Source organism: Phascolarctos cinereus, unplaced genomic scaffold (assembly GCF_003287225.1).
Source record: "Phascolarctos cinereus isolate Bilbo 61053 unplaced genomic scaffold, phaCin_HiC Scaffold_1;HRSCAF=81, whole genome shotgun sequence".
Classification (NCBI taxonomy): Eukaryota; Metazoa; Chordata; class Mammalia; order Diprotodontia; family Phascolarctidae; genus Phascolarctos; species Phascolarctos cinereus.
In genome coordinates this window covers 21,487,818-21,496,563 of record NW_027555514.1, presented here as the reverse complement: position 1 = coordinate 21,496,563, position 8,746 = coordinate 21,487,818, and the positions used below count along the sequence as shown (strand labels likewise).

The 8,746-nt window shown below is 44.1% G+C and overlaps 2 pseudogenes; one reads left to right on the top strand and one right to left on the bottom strand.

Annotated features, from left to right (window-relative positions):
- Positions 1 to 621: 621 nt before the first annotated feature.
- On the bottom strand, positions 622 to 4,926 carry LOC144456306 (1-acyl-sn-glycerol-3-phosphate acyltransferase gamma pseudogene; annotated as a pseudogene).
- A 1,179-nt stretch (positions 4,927 to 6,105) lies between these two features.
- Positions 6,106 to 7,225, top strand: LOC110213078 (glutamine synthetase pseudogene; annotated as a pseudogene).
- Positions 7,226 to 8,746: the final 1,521 nt, after the last annotated feature.

Here is an 8,746-nt window from a genome sequence, read left to right as displayed (position 1 = left end):
GTTCATCAATTAGGGAATGGCTGAACAAGTTGTGGCACGTGGTACATGCCTACAGAGAAAGAACTAATGGAATCTGAATGGAGACTGAAGCATGCTATTTTCAGTTTCTTTCTATACCTTCTACAAAAAGGCCTTCCCAATCCCACTAAAAGGTTTTGCTTCCCCTTCATTAATTATCTCCAATATATCCTCTCTTTATCTTGCTTGTACATATCTGTCCCCATGTTGTCCACTCATTAGACTGTGAGCTCCTTGAGGGCAGGGAATGTCTTTTCCATTTCTTTGTTGCTTCTTCACTTAGACAATGCTTGCTCATTGTAGTTAGCAAATGCTTATTGATTGAATAAAAACACCCTAGGAAACACCAGAGGGTGACTTTAAACCAACCAATTCAGAACGCTAATACATTGTTGGTGGAGTTGTGAAATGATCCAACCATTTTGGAGAGCAATCTGGGGCTATGCCCAAAGGGCTAAAAATTATGCATACCCTTTGACCCAGCAATACCACTTTTAGGTCTGTATCCCAAAGAGATCATAAAAATGGGAAAAGGACCCTGATGTACAAAAATATTGATAGCAGCTCTTTTTGTGGTAGCAAAGAATTGGAAATTGAGGGGATGCCCATCAACTGGGAAATGGCTGAACAAGTTGTGGTATACGAATGTAATGGAATACTATTGTGCTGTAAGAAAGGATGAGCAGGTAGACCTCAGAAAAGCCTGGCAAGACTTACATAAACTGATGCAGAGTGAAATGAGCAGAACCAGGTGAACATTGTACAAGTAACAGCCACATTATGGGAGGACTGACTTTGATAGACTGCTCTTCACAGCAATGCAAGAATCTAAGGCAACTCCAAAGGATTCATGATGGAAATTGCTCTTCACCCCCAGAGAAAGAACTCTGGAGTCTGAACGCAGATGGAAGCACACTATTTGCTGTCCTTTCCTTTTGTTGTTTTGTTTTATGCTTCATTCTCAAGCTTCCTCCAATTAGTTCTAATTGTTCTTTATGTCATATCTAGTGGAAAAATATGCTGAACATGAATGTCTATGTAGAGCCTATATCAGATTGCATGCTATCTGGGGTGGGGGGGAAGAAATGGGAGGAGGAGAAAATTTAAAACTCAAAATCTTATGGAAGCAAATGTGGAAAACTAAAAATAAATAAATTAAAAAATAAACCAAGCAATTCATCTTGGGGCATTGACATTTAATCTGGAGTTTTATCTTCATAACAAATTGTCATTGGGCATACTGGATTCTCTAAGGGGAGAGAGGTATAAACAATCAAGGGTTGAAACAAAGGCCTCCCACCCACCCAGTTGAACCAAGCATTGTGTCTTAACTCCTCTCTACGCTTCCGTTAACTTTTTACAAAGTCTGTTTTACTTCTGCAAATACCTCTATAATGTAGGTCCTTTAAAGGTAAGAATTGTTTTTTGGTTCAGTCTTTGTATCATTGTGCCTGCCAGTATTGGATATTTAGACATGCTTGTGGAATTGAGTTGAATTAGATTCATAATTTTAGAGCTGGAAGAGACTTAAGAAGTCATCTACTTCAACCACTCCCCCCTCTTTTTACAGATTGGGCAATGGAGCCCCAGAGAAGTTAAGTGACTTGCTCAAGGAGACACAGTAAGAAGTAGAACTGAAATTTGTTTTTTCTCATGATTTGTTTTAACTAAGCTAATTTGATACTGCCATCAGGTTACACATGTTTAATCTGCAGCAACTAATTATTCCTTTTTCTGGAATTCTTGGTTTCCATAGGTAGAACCTTTCCTTATTTCAGTTAATCCTACCAGTTTCTGAATTTCAAAAAAAGCACCCCCCAGAATTCCAATGAATATTAGTGTCAACAAGGGGGATCCACTTAGAAGAACACCAGATGTGAGCTTGAAGAGAGAATATAGTGTGGCTGTTGCCCAAAAGAAGAAATTCAAGAGAGCCCATGGTCTTCTGCTGGGTTTAATCCGCTCCCCTGGAAATATCCCCTTCTCATTGTAGAGTTCCTGTAAAGCATCCTTCTCCTGATAAAGTTTGTGAAGCCACTTGGCTATTTCATCATCATCCAGGGGGATCTCTTCCAAAGGAATTCTCCTTAAGTACATATCTACTTGATACTTCTCCCTCCCAATGAGCCCTAGCAAAGACGGATTCTGGCAGCCTCTGAAATTTAGTGTGACATCATAAAGAGCAAAGGCTTTTCCCCGCAGACGCTGCACAATAGAGGTGAAGCCTTTGGTTCTCGGCAGCAGGTGGTATTTGAGCTTGGGCAGTCCCTTGGATTTGGCCACCTGCATACTGATGCGATGCTTCTCCTGGGTAAATCGGGTCCCTTCGCAGCAGACAAGAAAGCCCAAGGGCCCCTGGTAATCAGCTATACGATTCAAGCCTTTAAAGAGTTCCTGCTTGTCCTCTTCCCATTTTCTTTTGCAGAATATGTCTTCCTGAAAGTAGCACACCCACCCCATCACAGGGAAGTACAACAGCTCCTTTTTCGCCAGGACCTTGCTGCTCCCAAGCATCCCATAGCGTTCACATAAGGTCAAGAAACAGAGCAAGTCAATTTCAAAGGTGTGATTAAGGATGATAATGGCCTTCTCTTTTCCTATCTTATCGGCTGACTCCTGATCCGTGAATAAAGTACATTCCGAGCCCGACCACCTCTCCAGGAGGAAGACTAACTGACTCCAGAAGAAGTAGGTAAGGGGATAGTTGACTTTTCGGTAAAACTTCCTGTTGAGAGGCCAGAGGACGAGGGAGCACAGCAAGAGGAAACTAATGACCAGTCCACTGAAGATAAAGACCAAACCAAAGAAGAGGAGGACAATGGCATAGATCTTGGGAAGTCTGAGCGCGCTCATGGTAATCACCTGGAACTCTGAGCTTTTGCACAGCATGTCCCTGACCAGGGTCAGCAGGGACAGCTCCTAGACCTAAGCCTTCAAAGCCCCCAGGAGGCAGCCGCTCAGGGATCCTCTCCTCTGCCCAGATGCCTCTGCTCCCTACCCAGGAGCTGTCCGCTCAGTCCCAGCCGCCTTGGCTGCTGCAGCTGCTTCCACCACTGGAGAAGTGCAGGAAGGGTGAGGCTGAGGCTGTTCCTGTGGTTGCTTCCGCGACAACTTTGGGGGTGGAGCAGGACTCTCACACACAAATATGGCCTCCAAGTCCTGGAGGTGGTCCCCGTCATCGCTTCCCCGGGCTCTTTTGAAGAGTGCTGCACACCTGGCAGCTTCTGTTCTCTACCCTTTGTCCCACTCCTGCCCTCCTCCTACTCCTCCCCTTTCCCTTTCATACCTTTCCTCTCCTCCTACTCCCCCACCTCCCTCTTCTCTCCTACCTGTCCGTTCTCTTTTTCCTCATCAGGCAGCGAGTTGGAATTTAAGTCCACCTCCAAGGACTCTAAATTCAGGTTCTAGGAGACCTTGCTGTCTTGTGCAAAGGGGACTGTGGGAAAGGGCAGACTATTTCTGACTTTAGCGGGAGTCTTTGACTCTAGGGGAATCTAAGGAAATAGCAAACGATCAGAGGAAGAAGCCAGCATGGAACAATGAAAAAAAAACACTGGCTGTCGGTGGAGTCAGGAAACTTGGATTCAAATCCTGCCTCTCACCTGACTTTAGGCTGATCACTTCCTTTCTCCGGGTATGATTTCCCTTGTCTCTAAAATGAAGGGGTGGACTAGATGACTTCTGAGGTCTCTTCTACATCTAGGGTCCTAGGATCCCAAGGTGTTAGCTCCTGGGGCCTGGAAATGGACAGAACAGACTGGCCAACTGAGACCTTCACTGGATGGTGAGGTCCTGCCATCTAGCCTCAGGAGCAGGAATAGTGTAACAGATCCTGGGGTGGGGGGGTAATGGAGGGCCTGCATGGGATTCCCTGAGTTATAGACGCTCTTGAGAACAGTTTAAAGGCAAAGTGTGGGAAGGGAGAAGGATTCCAATGTAGCAAAGGTGAGTGATACACCAAAGAGAAATACCAAGGAAAACCAAGTGCATGGCCAAATGGAGCAAAAGGAAGAAGGATTCAGGCCAGGGTTGGGTTGCCATGATGGCATATTTATGGAGCAGCAGAATGCTGACTGATCTGGGAATTTCTTCAGGAATTCTTCAGCCCTTCAGGAATTCAAAAGGACCTGTCCCAGCACAGCCATGATGTTCACCAGCCTCTGACCAGATTTTGCTAGCATTTTGTGGAAGCTGCATTGTACCCTGTCAGCTCTGGTAGACCTTGTCATTGAACTGACACCCAGATCTCTTGTATAAGAAGAGCTGTCAACCACATCTCTGATACAGGGGTGCTTCCAGATGTTTAGCTAGTCACCCTTACAGGTGGACATAGGTTCAGGTCAACTTAACTCTCAAATGCAGGGCTGAGTACCAATCAGATAAGCAGCTCAACCTGTCCCTTTCAGATGTATGACACTGATGTCATCTGGATTTCTTAACCTGTTCTGTTCAGACTAGGTTTCTCAATCCAGCTCAAGACTGTTCCTGTTCCTGGATTAAGAGTCACATCAAGACCATTTCACCTGGCTTCTCTTACTACCATTGTGTGCTCTTGTTCCAGTGGAATTTCTGGTTAGGCTGCATGCACATCTTCATGCCTGCACATTTCCCATACACTACTTAGAAAAAGACTTAAAGTTGGTAGCCATTTTGTCCTGATAGTTAGGACACGTGTGGATTGTTGTTTTTTCTTTTAACCTAACCTCAGGATTTATACTTATTACTGTTAAAGGACCTAGCAGATGACCCTGAACATTCTGAGTTGATCCTTTGGAGGGTTTATGGACAAGAATTATGTGGGTTGAAAAGGCTTGGCTGAATTGTGATCTTTACCAAAAGAGGAAGTACCAATGGAGAATCACAAATTTAAAGCCATAAAAGACCTTCGAAACCATCTAGACCCACTCACTCATTTCACAAATGAAACTAAAGTTGAGAGGTCATGTGACTTGCTGACAGTTATGGCAGAGTGAGGATTCAAATCCAGATCTTCTAACTCATTCCAGCATTCTGCCACACTGCCTTTGTTCAATGTGTTTCAAAGTCCATTAGAATATACATTTTAATAATCATCAATATTTTTATTGACAAGTACCAAAGGGTTAGGGCTGCAGTCCAGGGCTGAGTGCTCACTGTCTCTTGGGGGCTTTATACTGGCCCTTAGCATTGCTTCATCGTGTTCATTAGTTCTTTATCCTGCATAGACAGACCTGTCAGTTTTTTGCCCTTTTGTTCAAGGATGTCCAAGTACTTGGAGAGACATAGATCCAGACCCATAGATTCACCCTTGGAAAATTTAGTTTCCTTGTAATGGAGAGGGACACACTTCCAGTGACATGCAGTGGTCACCCTGTTGTACATGTTGGCCATCATCTCCACCTCCAGTCCAGGAAAGACGAGCTTCAGGATAATAGATAAAGGGGATGGTAGGAAAAAGTATGGGTTTTTTGAGGATGAGAGAGAAATGGGCACATTTTAGGCAGCACGGAGATATCTAGACCAGATGGGGAATAATTGAGATATGAGAGTGTAGAGGATATTTGGTGCAATTTGTTGGAGAAGTCAGGATTAGATTTTATAAAAGTTTTCAAAGTAAATCACAAGATTAATAGCTTCATTGTTCTGCCTGAGCAAGTTGATTCCTTGAAGACCCCTACTCAAACTCTAATCAGTGTTAGTTCATTATGATTTCATAAGGGGTAATGACTATTAGAAATTATTCTACCCTATTCATCTAGGCAATATATATTTAGTCAGCCATCTAATGATTCTCAGTCTATATGTTGTATAAGTTGCATAGGAACATAGATTCTAATAAGAAGGTCCTAAAATAGGCCTCAAGCTTTAATATAATGGTTAATACCCATTTACCAGCAATAAAGCTTACTTGCAGAGAGCTGAGAATGGAAGCCACTGTCTCAGCTACAGCCACTGCTGCCATCAGCACCACCTCCATGGCCACGAGCCTTCAACAGCCAGAGCCTTCAACCAGCCCAGCCAGGCAGTGAACCTGCGGAACGATCATCCCGCACCCTCGACTTTGACAACTTGTTTCTGTACTCTTCCAGACCCAGGCCCGCTTCCAACATGGCCACTTTTGCCAGTTCTCATTTCAACAAAAATATCAAGCAGATACATATGAACCTGCCTCAAAGGAACAAAGTCCTGGCCACGTACATTTGAACTGATGGCGCTGGGGAGGGACTTTGGTGTAAAACTGAGACCCTAGACAGTGAAGCAAAGAGCACTGATAAACTACCTGAATGGAATTCTGCCGACTCCAGCACTTTTCAGTCCGAAGGCTCTAACAGTGACATGTACCTTCTTTCTGCTGCTCTGTTTCAAGGCCCCTTCCAAAAGGATCCCAACAAACTGGTTTTCTGTGAAGTTTTCAAGTATAATCCCAAGCCTGCAGAGACCAATTTGAGTTATACCTATAAATGGATAATGGATATGGTGACCAACCAGAAACCCTGGTTTGGTATGGAGCAAACATATGCTCTCATGCAAACAGATGGACACCCTTTTGAGTAGCCCTCCGATGGGTTTCCTGGGCTGCAGCGTCCATATTACTGTGGAGTAGGAGTTGATAAAACCTATGGAAGAAATATAGCAGAAGCCCATTACTGTGCTGGTCAATATGCTGGCATCAAAACCGGGGGGACAAATGCTGAAATAATGCCAGCTCAAGGGGAGTTCCAGATAAGACCATGTGAAGGGACCGGAACGGGACATCACCTCTGGATTTTCTGCTTCATCCTCCACTGAATGTATGAGATTTTAAAATGATTGTAATATCTGATCCCAAGCCAATCCCTGGAAACTGGAATGGAGCTGTTTGCCATACTGCCTTCAGTACCAAGGCCATGAGAGAAGAGAACGGTCTAAAGTACATTAGAGAGAGACTAAGTAAGAGCCCCAAGTATAGCACCCAAACCCACGACTCCAAAAGGGGTCGGGACAATGCCAGTCCCTGACAGGTTTCAATGAGACATCCAACATCAACCGGTCCTCTGCTGGCGTGGCCAAGCGTGGCACCAGCAGCCAAAGTCCCAGGATGGCTGATCAGGACAAGAAGGGCCACTTAGAAGACTGCCGCCCCTCTGCCAGCTGTGATCCTCATGCAGTAACAGAGGGGCTTATCCCTACCCATCTCCTTCATGAGACAGGAGAAGACCACTTTCAGTATAAAAGCCAAGCGGACTAGACCTACAGATAAGTTCCGTATCCCCCACCCCATGACCCTTTTCTCATGCCCGCTTCCACCTCACTTTTCTGCTTCTGCAATTTCCCCTACTAGATGTAACTCAGGGCACAAAATGCCACTTCTTTTTTGTGCCCACAGGTAACTCCTTGCTTTTTTTGCAGGGGGATAGGTAGAGGTCTAGGGTTGGGGTATGTTTTAATCTTTTTCCCCCCATCATTGATTGCTTTTTGAAGAATGAGAAATAGTATGCTAGTGGGAAAAAGGGGTTGAGGAACCTAATCACTGCTTCCCTCTAATCAAGTTTGTACATTCACAGAGACTTGTGGCTACCAGGAAAAAAAGTGAAAGAATAAGTATTTTGAAATGGGTGGTTTGGTGGAGAGTGGAAGATGGGTAGAGGGAGGAATTTACTGAGTTTTTTAGAAGGGAGGGAGAAGAGTATTAAATGTATATGAGACTTGTAATCTACTTTTCTTAAGAGATAAGAATTAGTAAGGGGTGGTGGTCTCAGCTTACAGGAAAACAAGACTTTCATTTTCTAGCTGTATGGGTCTCTTTTTTCCCCTAGAGGGGAAACTCTTGGCCAGAAGATAGTCCATAGGCTGTGGGAACCAATGGGGGCTGCTCAGGTTTAGAAGAGGAAAGGAACCTTGTCCACTCATCTTCCCTTCACCCAAAGCAGAGTGGTATTTTCATATTTAAATTTAAGAACAAACAAACAAAAAACTTTATGGGGTATATGTGCATGGGGCAGGGTGGAGAGGCAGACTAGGTGGGAAGATGTGGTCAGAAGCCTGGAGTCCTTGCCAAGAAGAAAGGACTGTGCTAGAGGGGACTGGGACACAAAAGCTCCACTTTGCTGGATGGCCATCTTTTCAGCTTACCCTCTCACTCATCCACATCCTGCAAAAGGCAGCAGGAACCACCTGGTGGCTGTGATTGTAACAAGCACACATTAAATGAAGTGCACATATGCGAGAGGAGGGATGGAGGTGGGCGAGGGTTGGTAAAAAGCATGAGTTGGCTGTTCACCTTAACCCTGTTACTGAAAAGGCAGGCTAAGGGTTACAGGTGTTTATTTTCTGGTGGGACTAGCATATCACTAAAGCAGGACTTTATGTATATATATATATATATATGTGTGTGTGTGTGTGTGTGTGTGTGTGTATATATTTAAAGAAATCTTTATAAAGATTTTAGATTCTAATGTTTATAGGCTTTCTATGTTGTAGTTTTTCAGAGTGGCACGCATGTCTGCCCTGGTATGCTCAAACTGTCTGCTTGCCCAAGTGTCTTGTAGTGATGAGATTGGGATCAACAGTGCTAACATTTATGATTTTTTACTCTGGTATCTTCTCCGAGTACCAGATCTTCCTTTGCCTTTTTGTCTGAATAGCCTTTTCTTTTTATAATAAAAACAGAACAGAACCAAAATACCCTTAAAAAATACAGCTTCCTTGCATAACCACAAGACTGTAGGAATGCTGACATGGCCATCTCCATTCTGTTTTGCTCAAATTC